This window comes from Corvus kubaryi, unplaced genomic scaffold, assembly GCF_017639235.1.
Source record: "Corvus kubaryi isolate FWS band 111438036 unplaced genomic scaffold, C.kubaryi_AGA036_p1.0 37308, whole genome shotgun sequence".
Lineage (NCBI taxonomy): Eukaryota > Metazoa > Chordata > Aves > Passeriformes > Corvidae > Corvus > Corvus kubaryi.
In genome coordinates, this window is record NW_024581096.1 from 14,818,157 (window position 1) to 14,841,995 (window position 23,839).

Consider the following 23,839-nt stretch of genomic DNA (forward strand, 5'->3'; position numbering starts at 1 on the left):
ACCCTCATTTTACACAGACCCAAAACATCAACCCGGAGCCTCTTTTAACAGCCAACTCTCACAACGATCAGAAGGTTTTAGGTTTTGTTTTGTGATGTGTTGTTTTTTTTTTTTTTTCCTGAGGAGCTTTTGGGTCTGCAATTGAAACTACAATTCCTTTAGCTCCTGGGGGGGTGAAAAATAAAAATCATTTTTCATTAAGCTGAAGCAAATGGCATTTTTGCTTGTCAAAAATATTTGACACAACTCTGACAGACTCGACCAGACATATAAATAAAAGATTTAAATCCTTCTGCTTCAGAGCTTAAGAAAAACCTGCTGTCAGTCCAGCGCTAGTACAAGCTCTCTCCTACAGGTCACACTCCCTGGGGGCTGCCAGCACCATCCTGGCACTGATGCTAGGATAGAGGGCAGGTACTAGCCACACCAGCTCATGTTGTCCCTCTGCAGGCTGCTCTCCCCGAGACGGAATCAGCCTCCCCTGGCTCAAGCAGCACGCAGCCGTCTCCAGCGGCGGGGAGGTGAGCAGCATCGATCCCTTCCCTCTCCTGCCACCATCCATATCTGAAAGCAGCATCGACCGAGCAGCACTGGATGCTGTATTTCCTTAGCCACCTGGGCTGTGCACTAGCAGCCACTGAGCCTCCTTCCCCATCCGTTGTGTCAGTGAGGCGGCCACAGACGCCGTGACAAGACACAGAGCAGTGTCGGAGCCCATTTCGAAATCTTTCTATCCTATTCAAGCCAGAGAGGCTTATGTGTATGGATTTATACTGTTTGCCCCAATATTTAGCTACTCAGCTGACTAATCTGTGTGCAAGAAAAACCCTGATGGCTCAGAGGCTGAGCAATCTACATCATTCATCATTTAGATTAGCTATTGTCTTAATCCTCTTTAAACTACTGTATAATACATAAGGGAATGGATGTCCTATATGCTTGGGATATGCAGAAAAATCTCAGGCTGGAGCTCAGAAACTTGGACAGAAGCAAGAATGACAAATCCTAGCAAGCCACAGAAGAAAAAGGAAACTTGTTGCAACCCCTGGCAGATGGTTTAACTTCTTCTTGCTCTCTCCACCCCAGCAACCTTTAATTATTTCCTAGCCAGCTTCCCAATTACTTCTCAGGCAGCTTCCTAAAGCTCTTCTGCCCTGTCACTTCATTACAACCTCATTATGAACTGTGGGCCCCAACCTGCAGCAGCCCATGTCATGTGGTCTTGCTGCGGCCCCAAGGATGTACAGCCCTGTTCCCTGGGAGCTGGGACATCCTTCTCCAGCATCGGCTGTGGCTGTGCTGCCCTCAGAAAGGCAATGGCTCTGCCCAGCCCAGTGCCATGCTTTGGGCCATGCCTGGCAAACAGGTAGGCTCAGGTCAAGGATTAAAACCTGCTTGGATATCCAGGATCATGCCACACCTTGCTGCAGTGCCCGGCCAGAGGATGAGGAAAACCAGGTTTCTTTATGGCAACAGCAAAGATTTCAGGGGCAGAAGGAGGGACTGCAACAAGGCAGTGGCAAACAAGGCTCTAGTTCACTGCCTGCCAGAGCTGAGGGAACTAATAAACAGACAGATGAGCTAAATTGTCTTCTGAACCTCTGTATCAGTATTCACATTACAGAGGCTGCTTCCAGCAATTCCAGCGTATTAATAATAAATGCTACATAATTACAGCAGACTTGCTTTGTCCTCTCTTCCTGTTTACTGTCAATGTCTCTTTAACCCTTTGCAGCCCACAGCTGGCTCTCCACTGGTACCAGACCCTCCACAGATGGCACAGCCCGGTCATCACTGATGGGTGTCTCCCCCAGCTCCCTCCTGGGCTGGCTGGGGTGCAAGGGGAGGTGAAGGAAAGCTCAAGTACTGATACCACTCCATAGGGATCACTTTCTACCTGTCAAATGCCTGACAATGTTGCTGCAGGGCACGAAAAAGGTGTATTTGAGGCCTCAGGGGCACCCCCAGGCTGGGATGAGTTGAGGACTGTGCAAACAGCATCTCCAATATGCAGAGTTGTAACAAGTCACCAAGAGCCTCTTAACAGCAAAGAGGGTTTATGGCCTCTCCTGGATTTAATCCCCTCCAGACTTGCAGCTGGAGCTGCCTTCCCTACACAGATGTTTTTGGGGTATCTCTACCCCAGCCCATTGGGACCCTTCCTGCTGCGCCGAGGGTCCTTGGGCTGTCAGCAGTGAGAGCCAGCCAGGATGCAAACATACACTGCTGGGAGCTGCAAGTGGGCTCTGGAGCAATCCCTCCTGAAGGACACATTCGTGGGGAGGCATAGGACATCACCCACACAGATCCCAAGTCTGGCACCTAGGTAGGGAAGAACAAAGTTTTTGGATAATCAAGTTTCAAACCAAACACCTCCAGTGTTTGAGCAGCGGCCACATCCCCCATTCTCAGCAGCACCGCAGCCCCACACAGCTGCTCTTCCTAAGTCTCCTTCCTTGTAGGCAAGCTGTGCCAAAATGCCTGCCCTGTCTGATCATTTCATGAGCTGATCCAAATGAGAGTTAGAGACCCTCTGGCACTTTTCTCCTGAATTTTCGAAGTGTTTCATCCAGTGTAGCTGCAAACTGAACTCTGGAGCCCGCTTTACTTCCCACAGGACTGTCTCTGTGACTATTTCTTCCTCAGCTGCAAGCAAAAAGCATCAAAACTCTGGAGAAGGGCCGACATTAACAGTGCAATAGCAGTTTTTATCTGAGCACAGGTTTAATTTGCACCTTTCAGGCTAGCTGTCTCTTTTCCCAACCTTGCAGGGAGGCTGCCATGGCTCCTAACATGGCTTCAATAAGAGAAGAGAACCAATACCTCAAATGGGATTTCTTCAAGAAACAAGCATGGAAAACAAAGTATGCCTGCCCTCCAGTGCAAATTAACTCAGCTTCTGACCCGACTGCAGACCTTTCCAGACAGGAGACCCACTGGACAGCAAATGAATGCCAAACAACTCAGATGCAAATCTCTCCCTGCACAGAGAGCCTCAAATGTTAAGGGAACACTTGGCTAAAACAGCTGGGCATTGAAAAGCCTTGAAAAGGAAAAACACAAACAGCTCAAACCCAGTTACATCACTCACACAGGGAAGGCAAGGCTGGTGTGACATAAGAACATCTATCCCTCAGACACCAGTATCTCCCACTCCACCTGGGACATGCGGAGCATCCCCCAGTGCTGACATCTTGCCATCGTTTTCCAGGGGTTCCCACAGCTGCACAGATACACTTTGTATTTTCTGTGCCATCTCCTCTGCCAAGTGAAGTATAGAAGATTTTTTTTTTTCTCTGTGCACACAGACACATTTTTGACTTCTCAGAGAATGAAACAGTAACCAGATGTTCAGGAATAAGCGCTAAAGAAAAAAGAAAGACAGCACTTCTGTCCTACAATGGGTACAGGCTCCCGGAAAAGAGACACAGATGGTACACGGCCTGGGAGCAAGACACAAGGCAGGAGTCCTCTGGACACTTACATGGAACATGCATGCCAGAGAAGGATGGAGCAGAATGGGGATTGGGAAGAAATGGGATCATCATCATTACATCCAGCTCTTCCTTGGAGGACAGTGCCATGAAGACTACTTGGAGAGCAACACAGTACACAGTTAAAGCTAGCAGATCTTGCCAGGGTACAAGGAAGGGCAAGTGCATCCCTGCTGGGTGGCTCTGGGTTGATTGCATCTCTGCTATCTCTTCACTCACTGCCACTTTTGGCAAGGCAGCTCCAATTTCTACACCGCAGGAACCTGTGCAAAGGGCACTCAGCAGGCTGGAGTCCCCCCACATCATCCTGCATGGGATGGTGCAGCCAGCAGAGCAACAATCCATATGGACAGAGAAGGGAAACCCACAAAGAACTGCAAGGAAGATGACATACGTCAGCCCCAGAAAGGATGATCCTGAGCTGGGCTGGGACACATGCAACCTGTGCTGCTGGAGGAGCTCCCACTTGCAGGGGGAAGTGATGGCTCTGCCAGCCTCTCACAGCACCCACCAGACACACTTGCAGCCCCCAGCACTGCTCAGGTTGCTGTCACAGCAGGATTGCAAGGGTGGGAGGACACTGAAGTGCCTGGACTGATCCCTGCTCAGTGATGCCACAGGCTAAAGCAACATTTGCCCCAGGATTATCAGCCAGCACTCCTAGATGCAAAGACAGAAAAGCATTAGTGTTCTGAGGTCCCAGACTCATCTCCAGGAGAGCCTGCATCCCAAACCCCCTGCCAGGGCTGTTGCCCTGCTTTCTGAAAACACCCATGTCCAAACCCACCCCCCAGATCTTGGGATGCTCCTCAGCAGCTGATGACAGCATGTTGCAGACTGTGTGAGCCTCCTGTGTCAGCCCCTCTGCAAGCCATTTAGCAAAGAGGCAGCAAGTTATTAATTACTTAATTATTAAACTGCTAATTGATACTAAGCTCTGTTAGCTCTAGGGGAAACAGAGGCAGAGCTGTGCCCCTCACATGATGGTTCACTGACTGCAAGTGCAAAATGAGGGGCCTGAGATGCCCAAGAGAGCTGAGGGCACAGTTGAGGCACTTCCAGCTCGAGCTGCACACCCCAGCCCAGAGATCTCTTAATATTTTACTTCCTCCATCCCTGACCTGCCTCCGAGCACTGTGACTACCAAAGGTTCGAACATTCTCCCCAGCGCAAACCCACCATCCACCAGTGCCAGTGATTGCCTTCATCAGACTTTTTCTATAACACAGCAATTAGGGGTGACAGTCCCAGGGCTCACCCCAAATAAAGATTTCTGCTCTTGGAGGGGATCAGCAGTTTTCCTAGCACCACAACCCAGCAGCACTTCAAAAGTACAAAAAGGCCCAGGTTTGTCTGGTCCTGTGCAGACTCCTGCATCTTGCAGGGAATGAGGAGATGAAGCAATGCAAGAACCAACCCATGCCAGGCAGGTAGGATCGTGCCATCTGAGATCCTAGAGCTTAAAAAATCCCTCCGGCCACAAGTTCCTTAGCTCTGCCTTCTGAAAAGCTAATAACACAGTGCAGAATTACCTCCTCTCTTAATAAGTAACAGGTAATAAATAATAAAACAATAATATTAGTAAATATTGCATTCCTTAATAAGAGGCAGTAAAGTTCTAAGCATTTCACCCCTTTGCCCCAACTTTGAAGCACATGGGAAGTTCTTCTCTTGCAAGGGAAGCTCAGCAGTTGCCCACTTTGGACAGACCTGCCTTGTCCAGGGGCTCTGCTGGAGCAGGACCAGTTCTGCTGGGTTTGGCAATCAAGCAGCTGATGCCAAGGTTTCCATCCATCCACTCTCACACTGCCCTTCTCCTCTGGCAGCTCAATTAAGCCTAACGAATTACATCCAGCACAAGTCATGAGCAAACACAGGAAGACTTGGCGACCGCAGTGCTGTGCAAGCAGAAGGTGAATAAATAAAATTGACTCAAGTTGATAGAAGATGCCAGTTCAGTGGTAGACTCTGTAGTGAAGCATCTGTTTAGGTGACTTTGGCTCAAAAGAGGACAAAACAAAAATGGCACAAAACCAAATTCTACCTTTAAATGGGAAAAACTCCAGAGAAGTTCAATATCTAAGTTTAAGATTTAAAAAAAAAAAAGTATTTCTAGTTACCAGAATGGATTTAGGATCAGAGCTATAGAATATTGTGTAGTCTGACCCAGATCTCAATCTAATGCCATGCAGGGCGCACAGGACCAACCAGCTCAGGTACAGAGGCTCTGCAGGTCAGGGCTGAGCATCTCAAAAACTGGACTTTTTCCCATCTCCCATTCCTGTTGCAGTGTTTGACATGGGGACAAGATACTTCTCTGTGCTTGACTGGCTGACCCCAAACTGGGCCATGGTCTGTTGCCCTGTCCCTTAGTGCTTACAAAAACCACCCTATTTCCTGCCTCTCCCTACCCATCTTGAGGCTCAAAACTGCCGTGATGGCCCCCAGCATCGTGCTTCACCTTCCCTTCCCCAAGCTGCACAGACCCACTGTTCCCAACTGCACAATTTCCTAACAGACAAGAAACCCTTCCCAAATCTAGTTGTATCCAGTTGTAAACAACTGTCACAGTTTTCCCTTCAAAAAACAAAGAGCCCTACTCCATGGTGGTGCAAACAGTCACTATTTCAAGACAGTTTCCCTCTTCCCCTCCCCTTCCCTTCCCCGTTCAATTTGAAGTCAATTACAGGAAGGTTAATGGGGCAGAGAGGATGCCAGTTGGCTGGGTAATGATGTCAAAGCACCTGGCATTGCCTGGGCAACAGCTAGGCAGCGGGGATGCAAATGAAGGCACAGGATTGCACTTGGTCCCTCGAAATGAGCTGATGCAATTGAGCGTATCAGCATTAATGAACATGGAAATAACGAGAGAGCACCCAGAGAAACAAGACACTGATGGGGGGTGGGGGCTGTGCCCACAGCAGGGAGATACGGTGACAGGCACCATGTTCTGGCTGTCAATGGGAGCAGCTTCCACGGTGCTGACATTCTCCCATGGCTTCACCCAGATGTGCTTTCCGTGGGTTAACACTGTAGCTTTGCACACCTGAGACCAGATCATGTTGATCTGCTGAAAGCTCCCCTCGTGCGGCTCCTGGCTCTTCTCCAGACAGCCTGTGACAGGAAGAGCAAGAGGGGAGATCATGTGCGTCAAGAGGCCACATCTCACAGTGACCTGATAAACATGGGGCCAAGGCAGCAAAGACCCAGGGGCAAGAGGTGCACAGGAGCAGAGGGGCTTGAGGGCACTTCAGTGCAAAGAGCAGTGACCTGCTCAGTGGGAAGGCTGTTCCAGCAGTGCGGACCAGACTCTCCAAAGCTTGCAGTCGCCACATCATCTGCAACTGATATTTTGAAGTTTTCAGGCAGAGGAACAGGAGCTTCTATATGGGATGTTGTCTGCCAGTACAGCATTGGGCACAGTGTGCTTCCACGGACCAGGACTACAGAGCAGCACACCAGAGTACTGCAAAGCCTCAGACACCAGCACAAAGCCGTTTCCAGCTTTGTTTCACCATCCAACTGCTGTATCTTCTCCTTAGTCCACAAGTTCCATCAGGTCCACCTCAGCACGTTTACTGCTTGGAAAACCTTCACTCCAATCCTATTCAGTGCTTTTTTATCCCTGGCCTTTAAGCCCACCCCATGCCACCACTCTCCCCCTTTCCTGACACCACTCAAACCCCAGCACAGCTGCAGTGAAGCAGCTGCCTTTGGTCCTCATGCAGAGTTCATCCATTCCTCCAAATCCCAGTGGCATAGGTGCTGGTGCCCCTCTCATGCTCACCCTCTTCACAGTACACTCCCAAAATATGCTCCAGGGTAGCAACAGCTCCATCAGTAGATAGAGCGAGGTCCCACAGATACTCTGCTGCCCCAAGAAAAGCTGCGTTAGAGGGACAGGGAAAGGCTGACAGCATTTCTCACACCAGTGACTAGCAGAGCTTGCACAGTTGAGACGCAGCTGTGCAAATGAGACCCCAGCAACCACCCCCCAGCCCCCGTGATTCCCCACAGGCGTGAAGAGCAGTATCAGGGACACAAAGAAGCCGACGCCACAGGGAAGCACTTGGGTCATGCATCCATTTACAAGGTCATCGCCCTGTGCCTCTTTAAAGTACTTCACTTTCGCCGGAGGCAAGTCAAGGTGACTCGGACAGACCGTGCTGCCCCTACCCCTGTTCCCACCCATGCTGCCTGCAATCCCTGCCGTTGCGCTGCGAGCCCCGGGGAGCCCAGGGCACCCTTCTCTGCCCTCTGGAAATGGCCCAGCAAAGCAGCAACCCCGGCCATAAATAACACTGGCAATGGGTAGGAGCAGAGCAGCCGTGGGCTCTGCAGGGACCGGAGCATCCCTGGCCAACCCATAGGCAGGTTCTGTGTGACCCAGGGCTGGCCTCAAGCAAACACCTTCCAAGCATCCTCCCTGCCCACCACAGCGGGACCGGGCATGTCTGGGCTCACAGCAGTGCCATCCCAATGCCAGGTCTCTCCTGGTGTCTCCACATGTTGCTTTTAAATGTCAGCACTAAAACTAGCTACAGTGAGGGAATTAAATGGAGGAGGGGGAAGGGAAAAAAAAAAAGTAGAGAAAGACGAAAGGGAGAAGAGACAGCTCTGCTAATGAGTCAGCCAGAAGTCTCAGAATCCATTTGAAACACGTAGGGCTTAATTTAACTTAATGGTTTTGTCAAACATTGGCACTCTCTTAAAAGCACAGGAGAGCTGGTAATCCAAATGCCAGTGGCTCTGCCTTTGCTAGTCACAAGAAAGCTGCTGTTCCAGTCCCCAGATAGATCCATCTGGTTTCATGCAGGCAGCAAGTACAGCCCTGGCTAATACAGTCATTCATGAGGGTAGTTCTGTATTTACTTAGCACCGGCAGCAGCTCTGACTTTGCCCAGAACACAAAAAATAAACACAGCCACTGCATTTCTGAGCTTGTACATGTCTTAAGGCAGCTCCGGGCTTCTCCTGAAAACACGGCTGTGTCAGGGGAAGAGAGATTTGCAACTTTCCCTCGGGAAGACAAAATGAAATCTCTGACCTATGTGGACTTTGGAAAGAAGCTGGAAGAAAAAAAAGAATAGCAAACTCTCTGCTTATGAGCAGGCAGAGAAAACCACGAACTGAGCTGAAAAAGCTGGTTCCCCACCCAGAGCTGCTCTCCCTCCTCTTTGCAGCAGCCCTAGGTCAAGGGCCCCCAGCAAACCCTGTGAGATGGAATGGGGCTCAACCTCATGGCAGCCCTAGCTCTGCTGCTGTCAAACGCCCTTCTAGAGAAAAAAAGTAGAAATTCCAACCTGCCATGTAAGATGATCTTCCTTTTGCAGACTGGGCCCATCTTTACACACAGTAAGGAGAAGTAGAGGGTGTTTAACACTCCTTGCCTGCCCTGATGCCCTATTCTGGGAATAGACAGGGAATTTGGGACATCTCATTTTGGTTTTGTCCCCACTCTATGGGCACCAGCAGATGAATTGTAACACCAGGCACTGTGTGATTCAAGCCACTGAGACACGGACACACCAGAGACAGAGACCAGGGCACTCTCCTCTTTGCAATTTCAACAGTCCAGTAAGGTCAAGCTTACCTATAGGGTCTTGGGAGGAGGCTAAAACCTCGCTTTTAACCTTGCAACCATCTGGACATCAGTCACTGATGTGCCCTCTGCACCCACATTCTCCCATGCAGCAGCAGCCACCACAAACTGATGAGACCAGAGATGCTGCTGAGCTCTGCCCACCTCCCCAGCCCCATATGCTCCCAACAGTAGATCCCAGAAACCTTCCCTTCCCTAGGGCAGTCTCTACTTCCCAGCACATTCCTCAACCCTCACTCAGAGGACCACCTCTGCCATGTACCCCAGGCAGAAGAGGGTGGTTCAAAGGGCCAGCACCAAAGGAAGCAGAGGGCTACAGAGGGAAACAAGCCCTAAACTCCAGGGGCATGGGCACATTCCCTGCTCCACATAGTGCAGGTGGGGAAAGGGCTCCAGGAAAACTCAGGGGGGGCAGTGGAGGCTTTTGAGCCTCTGCATCCCCTTAAACCTCCCCCTCCATCCCAGGATCTGGATTCCTGTTTGATTTAAGACACAAATGGGATCGAGTTTAAAGGTCTCAGCCTGGCCCTTGACTCCTTGGTGGGAGTCTTTCCACATCACAAAAACACCAGACAATTCAGCCTGATTGACAGCCTTTCAGGCAGAGGGGCCCGGAGCTGAGGGAGGGGAGGGGGCCGTGGGTCAGGGCTAAGGGGGGGCATCCAGAGCAGTGCATGGGGCTGGGAGAGCAGGGGATGGCTGTGCGGTGGGGAAAATGTTCAAGGTTTCTGCCTCCACAGGAAAAAGGTTTTTGGGAAAGGCTGAGAGGCTAGAGCATCCTTGAGGAACTATTAAGCTCCATTTAATACAGGCAAAATCCAAATTGCAGATAGCACACACAAGGGGAAAATATAGATTTGGTAGAACACACTCTTCCCTGAGGTGAGGGGGATAACAGCACACACCAGAGAAAGCAGGAAGCTGAGGACAAAGTGGAAGGGCGACCCCAGGCTCACAGAGAGGAGTCAGTGACAGGCAAGAGACAGGAGACATCAGGGATGGAAAAACAAGTGAGCAAAGCCAGAATTCAGTGACCCTGGGCTTGGCCACTGGGGCTGCAGTGAAGGCTGAGGTGGCAGCACAGAAGCACACACAAGCATGGACATGTGTCATACTCTGCCTTGGACCCCATGCCTGCTCTCCAGCTCTAGCAAAACCCAGCCCAGTGAAGGGACTTGACCAAATTACCCCTGCAGCAACAGCCAGGATCCCCAGAATGGCCAGTAGCAAAGATTAAGTGCTTCCTCACCTCCTCCACCCTTCCACTCATCACATCCCAGCTCAGGAGGGCTGGGCACAATGGTCAGCTCCCTCCAACATGGCTCTTCCCCATTCCAGGGCTGATGCCAGCAACCTTCACGGGTCTGCAGAGCCCAGGCTTCTGCTGTATGTGGCCAGCCCCATCCAAGCCCATTCACCTTGCTAATTTTGGGAGAAGGTTCCCTTGAAAGTATTCTCACCTTGCAGTCTCAGTCAAACCCATGTTTGCCGGCCCCTCTTCTCAAGAGGACACTTCTGCAATAAGATGAGAGTCATCACTTGGGGAGACCAGGCAAGAGAATGTAAGAAGACCACAGATACTTGTCATGCAATCTTATTTATGCCCCCTTTTACACACAGGAAACCCTTTCTCCTACCTTTTTTTTCCCCCCTCCTCTAAATAAAAGGGAAAAATTTTAAGCTGGTGCTTTAAAGCACAGCAACCGCCATCCCATCTCCATGGCTTGCCAAGAGAGCAATTCATCCTCTGTCTCTATTCTGCAGTAGGTAAAGCCCCCCCTCTCGCTTTTGTTCATCTCCCCGCTCTTTTGTCTGGCCCTGAAAGCGTTGATCACTCCTGCATGAGGAATGTGAAACTGATGTGATGTGATAGGAACAATGCTCCAGCCCCGCTCCTTGCAGCCACATCAAAGTCCCCATTTGCATGGCTTCCCCTTGCCTGCCTGTCCCCCTTTGCCCCCGGCCGTGCTCTGGCTGCTTCAGCGCCTTCATTGTTCTCCCAACTTCGAGAAGCAGCCTTGGCCTCCTGCTAAAAGGCACTCGATGGGCTCCCCATGCCTGCCCATGGGAGATGGGATCCACGGGCAGCATTTGGCTGGCAGGAGATGTGACAGTCGCAGGTGGCACTGCTGACTAGGATGCACCAACATCCTGCTGCCTCGGTTCATCCTGCTGCTGTCTGGTACCCATTCCCCAATGGATGCTTCTCCCCACAGCACTGCCAGGCTGGGGTGGAAGGTCTAAAAGGATGGAGGGGTAAGGAATCCAGAGGTGTGGGGCAATGGAGCAGTGCATTAGCATAGAGATTAGAACATTTCTGAGCCAGTGAAGGGCACAAAGGTAGCTCACACTGAAAATACCCTGCCCTTGCAGTATCTGGGGGAGGTAGAGCCCTGCCTGTCCTTTTGGTGTAGAGGGAGAGACCAGGAGCCAGACTGTCAGTGAGGACACAGCCTGACAGCTGGACACCACCAAATCTGTAAGCACCTCCAGCCCATGCAACACCCTCCAGCACTGGCAGTGGCACAGGGCCCAGTGGATGCTGCAAAAGCCACTGGAGCAGCTGGATAAACAAACATAGCTCTGGGTCCAGGCAGCCTCCTGCCAGGCTGCTGAACACAGGAATGCTGTCACCAGGTAAAAATCCTGCTGCTACTTTGCAATGGGCAGCTACAACCCAACACTAAGCAACACTCTTCCCAAAGCACACTTCACAAGGAGTCCAGCTTGCCAGATTCCATCAGGTCAAAGGCTTTAACCCAGAAAAGGAGGCTGCTGAGAGAAAACAAACCCTCCAGCAAGACAGAGAGCCTGTCCCCCATCCCACAGCAGCTGTGGCTCCATAGCAAGCCTCTGCTGACATGACAGCAGCTGGGAAGTGATCGTTTACACCTCCCCAAGGCACTGTCTGCCTCTAAGTCTAGTGGGAGCTCCAGGCAAGCAAGTTCCCATTGCCTTCAGAGGGCATCCACGTGCTTGCTGCCAGGCAGAGAGATGCAGGCAGCACCTTGGCAGGGAAGAGGAAATCCAGACACCACCTGTGCCAGCTGTGGGGCAAGGGAGAGGCTGACAGGGAACAGGACCAGAGGAAAACAGCAATGGGGCCCCAAGGAACCTTGTAGTAGTGCTGGAAACAGGAGGGACACTGATATCTCTGCAAAACTGAGGTGCTGCTGGTACACCCCACAAGCTGAAGGATTTAATTTTTGTCAAAGAGGAAATAAACTTAGTTTACCCTCACCACCAGGGCCCATGTAAAATTGATCTCCCATCCCTCTCATCCTGAAATATTGGGCTTCCATTCAGCCTTGACAGCAACCATAATGCTGAACTGGTCTGTGCCACTAACCAACACACAGAGATGGCCAGCATCTGTCTGCTCAAAAGCAGAGGCTTCCAGGTCCAGCCATTTCCAACACAGCATGCAAGATCCAGGTGAATCTGTGAATCTCCAATCAAGGCTTTGAGCCCAAGCACATCTCCAGCTTGCACCTCATACAAAAGATCAGTGGTGAAGAGGGACTCCAGGTGTTTTGGCTTCAAATGCACAGAAAACATAAATAAACAGTCCAAGAGCCAAGCCTGAATCATCATCATCTGCCCAAGTAGCCTCCCTTATCTTGAGATCCCCTACCTCTTTCTTCAGTTTTTACCTGCTTTGCTTATTCCTTTATAAGCTTATAAATGATAAGCTTTATAATTTGCTTATTATTTGCCCCCTATTCGAGTGCCTCTGCTCCTCATTTCTGGCTGGAGCTCAGCAGCCTGCCAAGGGACACAGCACTGGCAACTATTCCTGATTTATACTGATGGAGAATATAACTTCCCTTTACTAAAGTAAATAGAGTCACTTCCAAGAGGCAGAGCACAATATTTTTTTATTAATGAGCATATTTCTGCCTCAGTGCTCACCAGGGAGGAAAGACAGTCAACGTGGAAGAACTAAAACCCTCTTCCTAACACTCTGGGTCACATTTGCTACACAAAGAGTCCGCTGTTGTGCATTACACCTGGCCAATGTCACTCCTGTTTAGGAAAAAAGTCTCTGCTGGAGGAGCATCTTGGGGTGTGATTAAGGAGGATATTTCATTCTGGCACTCAGACTTTTCCCTGCCAAGGTGGTTTACCTTAGGATGACACCAGAAAGGCTGTTTTGCTGTAGCTGTCCCCACACACTAAACAGAGCCCCCAGCAGTTCTGAGGCTCCTTCCTCAGGTTGGGGGAGCACAGCACACCCTACTATGCTGCCCACTCCTCTGCTGGAGTCCCACCTGGTTATCCCCAGGGTATAAAGCTCAGAGTCCACCATGGCAGGCTGAACCGGGCTGGATGCCCACCAAAGCCCATCTATCACTCCCCTCCTCAGCTGGACAGGGAAGGTAGAAAAGACAGCAAAAGCTCCTCGGTCAAGAGGAGCAGGGAGAGATCACTCACCAATTGCAGTCACTGGGAAAACAGACTCAGCTTGGGGAAATTAATGTATTTTATTACCAATCCAATCAGAGTAGAGTAATGAGAAATTAAACCAAATCTTACACCACCTTCTTCCTGGGCTCAACTTCACTCCCAATTTTCTCTACCTCCTCCCTCACAGAGGCTCAAGGGAATGGGGATTAGAGGATGCAGTCGGTTCATCACACGTTGTCTCTGCTGCCCCTTCCTCCTTAGAGGCTGGAATCCTCAGACTCTTCTCCAGCTCCAGTGTGTGTTCCCTACCAGAGGAGTCAGGCCTACACAGACTTCTCCAGTGTGAGTCCTTCTCACTGGCTGCAGTTCTCCAGCGTGGGTCCCCTGCACAGGGTCAGGAACAGACTGCTCCAACGTGCAACCCCCACAGGGTCACAAGTCCTGCAACAAATCTGCTCTAGTGTGGGCTCTTCTCCACAGGCCACAGGTCCTGCCAAGAGCCTGCTCCAGCACACGGTCACAGCCTCCTTTGGGCATCCACCTGCTGTGGAGTGAGGTCTTCCACAGAATGCATGTGGATCCCTGGTCCAGGATGGATCTCCAACGGCTGCAGGGACACAGCTGCCTCACCCTGGTCTTCACCGCAGGCTGCAGGGGAATCTCTCCTCCAGCACCTGGAGCACCTCCTCCCTCTAAGCCTTCACTTCTGCAGAACTGTTACTCTCACGTACCCTCGCTCCTCTCTTCTCTGGCTGCAACTGCTATTTTTCCCCCCATTTCTTAAATCTATTGTCCCAGAATCTCTGTCATAGTTGCTGGTGGGCCTAGCCATGGCCAGTGGCAGGTACATCTTGGAGCTGGCTGGCATTGGCTCTGTTGGACACAGGGGAAGCTCCTGGCAGCTTCTCACAGAAACCACCTCTGCAGCATTTGGTTCTTTTTTTGTAGCTATAATTCTGCAAACATGTAATTTTGCTCAGATGCTGCAAGGCTCTGCAGGGCGGGAGCCTTGTTCTCATGTTATGGCAGTGAGCTGTTGCAGAAGAGAACACAGGTAAGATGCTGTACACCTCTCCAGTACCCAATCTCCCCAGCCCTACACACAGCTGTGAGCAAGACAGGTCAGGTCCCGCTCCATCGGAAGGGTCCTTGCCAATGCTGCATCAGGAACAGGGAAGAAGTGCTTTGTGCCAGTAAGGGATACAGTGATCCCCACACCGTGCTCACTGGGCGTCACCCTCTAAAAGTGGGGAAATGCTGCAGAACCTCCTGCCCCTGTAAGCAAGGCTGGGTTTCACTCCTCCCCTGGGGGTCCTTGACCAGGAGACATCGGACCTTTTCCTCTACTCTGCCCCAGTGGTTCTCAGAAGCTCCTGGCCACCTCCAGCAAGTGATGCTGACCCCATTGGACGCTGCATCTGGAGGAAGCCCCCTTGACTTACCTTACACCAGCATGGCAGCCTGCTGGAGATCAACACCCCTAATCCTCCAGCCCATGGAGAGCCAAAAAGCAGCAAGACAGTTCAACAGACCCACCTGGCTCACTGCATCCAGTTGTCATCAGAGGCATACACAGGTGAAGAGATCTTAAATATAGCTGGACAGATGTTGTTTCAGGGCTTCCTAATTCTCTGTCCCTAATTCATTCCTGGTTTCTGCAAGACACAGTTAATTCTTGACCAGCCACCACACATGCATGTTTCTTTGCTTTCAATTCGCCCAGCAAAATCCATTTACCCTGCCTGTCTCATCTGGTTTTCATCTAGCCTACTGAAGTCTCCTCCAGTGAAATAAGCAAGTTTACTGTAACACCCTCTTGTAAGAGCATGGTGAAAATGACAGTCTTTCTGGTACCTGACTATTTCCCTTCACAGGAGCTAAACATTGCTTGTTTTCAATTGTGAACAGTTCTGACTTCTTAAAATGCATGAAAGTACCAAGGGAGTCAATTCAACTGGGAAAGAAGTTTCTGAAAGAGAATATTTATTTACCTTGCAGCTTCCTGTGGAGAAGTTTAGGCTGGTAATTTACTAGCCAAGGCTGTGGGGGTCTGCAGGTGAACACGAGGGGGAAGCAATGCAATTGAACATCTGCCTTGTCCAGAGGCAGTCATAAGGAGCCAGAGATCAAGTTGTGGTTTAAGGTGCCTGGTTCCAAAGCCCCACTCAGTGGGTCTGCTGGAGGCAGGGCAAAAGCTCCCTCAACTTGCACAGCCCAGGGGCTTTTTTGACTTTTGGTGCCAGAGCCACAAGCCACCTTTGGATCTTGCAAAACACAATTCCAGTCCTCTCCAATATGTGTTTTCCACCTCAAGGCATCTCCTTAGGGCTTCTCAGACTGAAATTGAGGCAAAAAACACAGAACGGAAAATGCAGACGTGTTCCTCCCATGCCCTCTGCTCCTTCCTTACTGCTTTTTGGGTGGCACACACCCATGGCAAAGACGCTACAAGACACCAAACCCCTGTGCTAAATGCTTCCAAAGAAGCAGCATGTGAGTCAGAATGACCCTTTTACCAAAACCAGCCAGAGAACCAGGTCAAGCTGTGTATCTGCAAGCACCTGGAAAACCCACACTGTTAACTTCTGCCCTGACACCAGCAGCCTCAGAGCAGCGGAGAGTTCCCAGGGGTGCACACCAAGGAAGGAGGCCATCAGAGAGCTCTCCTCCCATCCCCACTCCTGCCTAAGCAGGACAATTGTACATCTGGAGCCAGGCAGCTGATGGGAACCCAGCACGGCACACACCAAACTCCGCAGAAGGAAACCTGGCCCCTGTACTCCATTTGCAAAATGCTTGAAGTCTGATGCTTTCAGCACAGGAAACACCCAAACTCCTTACACTTTAGGATTTAATTTCCCTCCTGCAGTAGCCTGGAGTTTTCATTTCTCATCCTCTCTTGTTTTGGTTTCCTTACACTCTTTTCACATCCTTGCCTTTCTTTTTTTTTTTTCTCTTTTTGGCAGCTCCTCAAGTTTCATTCTCTTTTCCAAGTTACACAAGATGAATTTAAGACTTCTGCCACTCCTCCCTACTCATTAGCAGACATAAATTAAAAGCAGAATTAAAGAGATTACTTGCAACGCCACTTGAGACACCTTCAAGCCTCTTATTGCTTTGCCATGTACTGTGAATCCTGACCCACCAAGGGACTTTACATTCAGACCTTGCCAAGTGTTTATCTACATCCTGTTAGATAGTTTTGGGGGAAGAGCTCTCATCCTTCTCAGAAATAAGGTAAGATTAAGACTTTGCTGGAAGTTTTCCATTCCTGCATCAAGTTTTTTTGCAAAAAAGTTACCACCTGCTAGGGTGTATTGACACTAAAGCACAGATATGACCCACTTGCAGGAAAAAAAGAAACATGCGACAAATGACTATTTGGTTTTTCCATGGAATTTGGACAGGATGTTACCAGACTTGTACTGGAAACAGCTACCACCTGCAGGGCCCTGGTCAGCCACAGCCTCCCACAGAGACCACAGCTACAGTGAGCAAGGGAAAATCACTGCACACCAGCCCACTGCCAGGACCAAGTTTGATTTCTACACTTCCAGGTGACAAACAGCTGAGGATCTGACGATTTTTATTGCCATGCTCAGCTGCACCTATCACCTCCCCTGTGTGATCCCCTCTGTGTGTCAGGGAAGAGGCTGAGAGAGATGCCAGTTTCTCCATGCTCATGGATGTGCTGGCATTTGCATCCAGCAGCTCAGGGACACTGTCTGAGTGCAATCACAGTTATTTCTGAAGTCTCATGTGCTGTTCACAGGTACAGCCTCTGTTGTTAAAAGCTCAGTTGCCACAAACCACAGGACACAGAGCTTACCGGGTCCTGCCTGTTCCACAACACCATTCACACCCTGACAGTCACATTCAGATCCAGGCAAGATGCAAAACTGAGCTCAAGTGCCCCAGGGATGGAAGGCAGAGTGCTCAACCACCTGTGGGAAAAGAGCAGCAAGAAGAGCTGAGCATGTGTCAGGAGATATTCTACCCCAGCTGGTCACCGGAAAGGGACTGGGAGTGATGAGGACAGAGCACAAAGCCAGCAGCTCAACAACTGTCAGCTCAGAGAGCCAAGGCACGGCGAGTGCACACGGGCCATCGCTGCTGCGTAAGGCACCACATGCCTTAATCTCTCCCAGGGGAGAGAACCTCGTCCTGCCCAGACTGTTTGTGTACTCAGCTAATTTTGCTGCCTGACTTTCCACCTACTTGCTCAGCAGAAAACCGATCCTCCCACGTAATCATCACTATTTCATCCCTACCCTCGGACCCGAGGCCGTGGCACAAGCAAAACCCTGCCGCGCTGTATCAGCTGCACACCCAGTGTCACAAGGGCAACTGGCTCTCCTTGCTGTGTGTCCCCTTTGCTGAATCTCCTCTTCCAGGCTGAGCACCGTGTATGCCAGCACTATCAAATACTGCAGCCCACTTGTTAACCTAAATGAGCCTCCTATATCCTAAAATACCATTCCAAATCTCCTCTGCGGCTCCTACACACAAGTCAGGCTGTTCAAGCGCAGTAATATAATTAAGGGAAAAAAATGCCCTGCATACACCAGGGAGTATCCTGAACAGCATGAGCTTAATATTAGCTCTTTCTAGAGCGCAGTGAGATTATTCCTGGCTGCTGCCTCCAGTGCTGGTGTCCACACTTGTGAAAAAAAGAGGTTGTGGAAGTGGAACAGCTTCCAAAAAGAATTAGGAGAATGAATTGGGAACTGTAAAGCCTGCTGTGCAGACACAGGCTTGAGCGCTCGATTGGTTCAACTAAGCCAAGAGATGATCACGAGAGGACTTAATCACCCCCTGCAAAAGTGCAGGGAGATTTCTGCTGGCAGTGGGACTCTCCTCCAGGGCCGCCAGATTCCACACAGTGAAGGCTAAGGAGACAACTCAGCTTGTGGGTCACTGTAAGAGGGCAAACTAGGCTGAGGTGGAAAGTATTATGCCCAGGTTGACAGCTCCAGCTGCAAGCCACCCATTAGGGTCCAAGCTGTAACAGAGGAGGGCAGATGAATGCTGGAGATGCCCTGGTCCCCGTCCCTGAACCAGCCAAAAGGATGGACCAGAAGCCAACCTGCACCGCAACACCAAGGCCATTGACTGACAGCCCACCCTGAGATGTCCCTCTGGCACCTTTCTTTATCTCTTCATTTCACATGTAAGAGACTTGCCAGAGGAGAAGCCCATGTTCTCAGAGTCAAGCCAATGGTTATTTGGAAAAAGAGAAAGCAGATTATGTTGCTTTTAAAATGCAAGTCAGCTATCCTCACTGGATCAAGGGGAGGATCACTTTGGACAAACCAGCAACCCTAACAGGTCAGAGCAGGCATTTCATGTCTTTCTCCATCACTTTGAAGTCTCCCTGTTCTTCCGTTCCTGCTTCCACATTGAAACCAATTTTGTCAGGGAAGCTCTGCATCAGACACAACTCTAAAACTCATCTGCAACACCAAAGCCTGGTCTTCACTCCTCCCTCCAGCTGCAGCTCATTTCACCTTTAAGGCAAGGCTGCCCAGGATGCCTCTTTGAGCTGAGTAATAAATGGCACGGATCTTTCACGCTGGGGCTGTAATCCCATTTCAGAACTACGTCCTGGAGCTGAACATGCATGCGAGAGAGGAGAGACATCATACCACTCCATGTGGCGACAGGAACAACTCACTGGGAGTCCGTCTTGCCCCTCAGACTGGGGCATCCTTTGCACTGTCAACACCCCTGGCACCAGACTACCTTTTTTTTTTAAAGCAAAGGGACACAGTTATTTACATTCCATCATTAATTCCCCTAATGCCCTGAAGAGTATTTACTGAGGTTAGCCAAGCATTTGAGATGCTTGCAAAGTACTCTCAAGCTTTCCTTAATAGCTATTTCTGTATAGCCATGTTTTGTTCCCAATCTCCCACATATCTCTTTGGGCTTTTTCAGTCTTGCTAAAGACAGGTATAAAGAGATGGCAAGGATCTCAATCATTTGAGATAGGAAAAGAAATTGGTGAGAAAACAATTCTATTTAATGGACCTATTGTCTCCCCTCTATCTTCTTCTCCCTGGCAGTACTGTGAAAAACCCTTTCTCCTTCAGCAGCTGGAAAGGCTGACATCATACAGCTCAGACACTTCCACACCGTAACTTAGAGATTCATCCCACTGTGAACTCAAGAGCATCCACACTCCCCTCTGGCATCCAGCAGCATCCTTGCAGAAAAGTTTTTAATAGCTGTTCTTCCCAGGCCCACAGAAATCCACATATGAGCATATTTCATTTTCTTTCCCTCACTGTTGCATGTCTTCTCACAATTTTTTTCCTTTCCTGGTTCTCTCCCTGATGCAGTTCTCCAGGGCCACTTCACACGTCCCAGAGCCTCCCATTTTAAATTCCACTTTCTACTTCAGTTTCCCCAGGTACAGAATTATTAACCTAAAAATGCAAGAGGGCAAGATATTCTGGGGATATAAAGCTTCCTACAACCTCACAGCGAGAACCCTGCCCCAGGCATTTTTTTCCCCACAAAAGTCCTTCACTGTTTCATCACAGCTTTCCCATCACCTTCTCCTGAAGGCAGCTAGAACCAATAAAAGTTGTTTGGTCACCAGACTTCTGTGTGCTTGCAGTGCTGCCACTCAACATCAGTGGGGTCAGTGCTGAGCCATCTTGTCCCCACCATCCACTTGCAGCTGTGTCTCTGCAGCATTCCCAGAGCAATCAGCTGGGACAGCAGCTCCAACACCACTCACACAGTGAGAGGCCCTGCCTGGAAAGATTTAGAGCCTGTGCAGATACAGTAGGAGGGGGGAAGAAAAAACAAAACAAAACCAGGTCTGGAGAGAGGAAGGCAGCTAGTTGCAGGGCAGCGAGCAGAGCATGCTGTGTGCTCCCTCTCCACTGCCTGAGGTGCTCTTCTGCAACCATTCCTGCCTAACTGGTGGAGGTTGGAGCACAACTGTGGCTTCCAGGCACCACTGCAAAGAAACCTCCGTGAGGAGGGAAGGGAGACTTGAAGCACCAGCCAAAAAAGGGTGTTGAGGTTTTGCAGGAACTGTTACCCACCCTTCACCTTCAGGGACACTTCCTCCCCTTGCCACAAGTAACAAGCACAGATAATTGAAGGAAAACATCATTTCCCAGAGCACTTCTGATCTGTATTATCCATGCTCATTACAAGCTGTGAGGTGCATTCTGGTCTCCATCAGCTCCAAGCAAACAGGAAAGTGCAGCACAGGGGTAAGGGGCAGAACTGATGCTGGGAATGCACAAAAACCAAACCAAAACCACTTAATAGCTCTTGAAGGACTGGCAAAGACATATGGGCTTGTGCTCAGGCCAGGATATCAAAGCCCTAGGGCATTTGCACAGCCCAGGTTGCTTCCTTGAGCTTATGCAAGAGAGTGGATTTAACTGGGCAGTCCTGGGGCATCAGAGGTAGAGTTCAATTCTCATCTATTGACTTGTGTGGATTTTGTCCTGCCCTCCTTTAGGTTGCCTCCTAACCCTGGCAACAGTACCTCACTGGTTAGTCTAACAGAAAGATGACTTGGAAAAAGGAAGAAGTTTTTCTTCCTTTTCAGTCATTTTCTTAAGCTTTGGGGTCCTTTTTTTTTTTTTTTTTTTTTTTTGCCATTGCACATGGAGTTAGTTGCTGCTAACCTTTGGCTGCTTCTACTCTGCTGTCATGGCTAGTTGGAGCCTCCCAGGAGGTGACAGGACAGACACATGAGACCCAGGCCACTCATTGTCTCACCACAGCATCTCACAGTCTCACAGCTCCTCCCCACTTGGAAAATTTTCAAAAAAGTGTTCAGGGACCACGTTTTGCCAGCTCACTGCAGAAAGGCCCTATGCTCAGCAGCAAGGCATTAGACAAACAGCAAAAAAGCAGATAAACAAGAAGACTTAGAGGGAAAAATTTGTTTTGGCATCACATTCAAAGTCCCTTTCTCCAGAAGAGCCATGGAGATCCGGAAGGGATGCTGCACACAGCCCCTGTACTAAAATCAGACTGCATTTTTTCTTAATAGCATTAGTCTCAATCAAGGAAGCAGAAGAGGCCTGGCCAACCTGGACAGAGGGTAGCTACATATGGAACTACCCCCAGCACTGCTGTTTTCCTCTGAGGGATGGTGGGATGCACAGATCTGGAACCATCACCCACCTCCGAGTCATCTCCTGCAGCTGCTGTGACAAATGTGGGGACAGATGGGGAAAGAGTGATGGGAAGCAGAAGTGACAGGCTGCAGCTACACACCACCTTCCTTTAAACAGCCTCGCTGCCTGCAGAATCAGGCTCCTGTTTGCATCGTGTTCACTCTTACCCAAAAACCATCTCCCACTCACTCAAACCTCACCTCCCTCCTCTCTTCAGCCCTTCTTGCTCCTTTTCTTCCTCCCCTGCTCCCATCAGGGTCAGGAAACTCAGGTTCAGCATCTTCCATTTGTGAATTATGTGATCTATACCATCTCCAGCCTGGTAAACGATAAGATACTGGAGAGGATCCAGGACTGCAGGAAGCATGTCTGCCTTGGAAAAACAAGAAACAGGGCAAGGAACTGGATGGGAAACTAGATGGGCTCTTCCTTCACCTGGTGACCCAACCTCTCTTATCCAAGTCGTGTGATTTATCTCTCTCCAGACCATCTCTGCAGGAACCAGGTCCATTACGGAAATTAAAATGTGCTACTGCCAGCAGCTGGCAAGATCAAACCCTCAGCACGCCTGTCCCCTCCAAGCAGGGATGGCAGACACCACGGAGCTTGCAGCCAAGTGCAGCAGAGCATGTGCCAAGAGAAGCTCCTGCACTGCGCCCCGATGGGCCACCAGCTTTGAAATCTGCTGGCCAGTGGCACAACTCAGAGGGCCCGCCAGATGCCAGTCTGAAGCTGGATTCTGGCACAGCCAGGCTTCCAGGAGCAATGGGAGAGTAAACTCAGACCTGCCATGCCACTGCTTGCCACCCACAGCACAAGCACATCCAAGGTGTTAGAGGGACATCAGGATGCTTCAACACTGAGACTGAGTCTGCGGTAGGGGGAGAAGAAAACCCTTTACCTTCTCCCCACAGCTTCCCTTCCTAGGGAAGTATCCCCAGGAAGAATATGCCTGAACCAAGGAAGGATTCACCTCCCAGGACAAATAACTAACACAGGGGCCTGGTGGCTGCAGGTGCTGCTAGAAGGTGTGACTAGCCAAGAGATCCTTTCCTGAAAAGAAAGCTTCAGCTTCACTCACACAAGAGGAGCCCTAGAAGAGGCAGCTTGATGTCTCATTGCCTGCAAACAAGGTCATTATTGTTCCCTAGAAAAAATCGTTTTTGCTCATGTATTTCCAAATGATAACACGAGACCACTCAATCTTGAAGACGTTTGTGCTCCGAGCTGGTGACAGCTCTGGAGGAAGCACAGGAATAAATGCCTGGGGAAGCGTATTAGAAGGGCTCAGAGCTGGCAAGGCAGGCACAAACTTCTCCTGAGCAGGATGAGCTCAGTCAGGCATTACTGAGTGAAACAAGAACAGAGAAATGCAACCCATGCTGGGAGGAGACAATTTTCAGGTGCCTCTTCCCAGCACCATGCAGCAGCATGTTGCTCCCTACCCCAGCACTCCTCATTCCAAGACACTGAAGACATCACTGAGCAGCCCAAAAAACACTGCAAAGGCAAAACCTCACAGCCACACAGCAGCACTTTGCACACACAAGCAGCCATAGGAGAGGGAGAGCAGGTTTGTGAGCAGAGAAATGTTGGAATGTATCATAAAACAGCCCATGGGTTTTTGTCATAAGAGGCAAGGTGACCCTTAAAAGTCAGGGAATAAAGTCCTGAAGGCTCAGATCTTTGCGGCTACATCAAGACCAGGAAAGAAAGGAGCCTTACAACCAAGGGGCCTTAAAACTCCCACTGTTTCCTTGATGCAGAGAATGCAGATGATGTGCACGGACCCTGGCCTTAACAGCAGGATGAGGTGTCCTTATGCACTTAAGCACCAAAAGAGGAACTGGTTCTACCTGAGGTTCTGCTGGCCTAAGGTCTTGTACAGCCAAAGGGCAGACAAGAAACTATCAGCTTTGGTGGGGGTATCACACAATTTTGGTTTTAAATGAATTTCCTGCAAACAGACTACTTGCTGGTACTTTCCATCCCTTAAGACAAAAGAGTGGAAGTTATCAACTGGACAGTCAGAGCACTACCATGCCAACAATCAGCCTAATCCCTCTGATTAGAAGAGGATTTGGAAAAAAACAGGAGGGGAGATTTCCTTCCTTCCTTCCTTCCTTCCTTCCTTCCTTCCTTCCTTCCTTCCTTCCTTCCTTCCTTCCTTCCTTCCTCATAAA

General features: G+C 50.0%; 1 protein-coding gene across 7 annotated transcripts in view; it reads right to left on the bottom strand.

The window, feature by feature from the left end:
* CNTFR (ciliary neurotrophic factor receptor) overlaps positions 1–23,839 on the bottom strand; it is a 206,537-nt gene that overhangs the window by 154,127 nt on the left and 28,571 nt on the right. The window contains exon 1 of one of the 7 annotated variants that reach the window (XM_042028693.1): positions 10,557–10,611. The exons of the other annotated variants lie outside the window; for them this stretch is intronic. The gene's annotated coding sequence lies outside the window, so the exon portion shown is untranslated. Of the gene's footprint in view, positions 1–10,556; positions 10,612–23,839 lie in introns of those variants that run through there. 7 annotated transcript variants of the gene reach the window in all.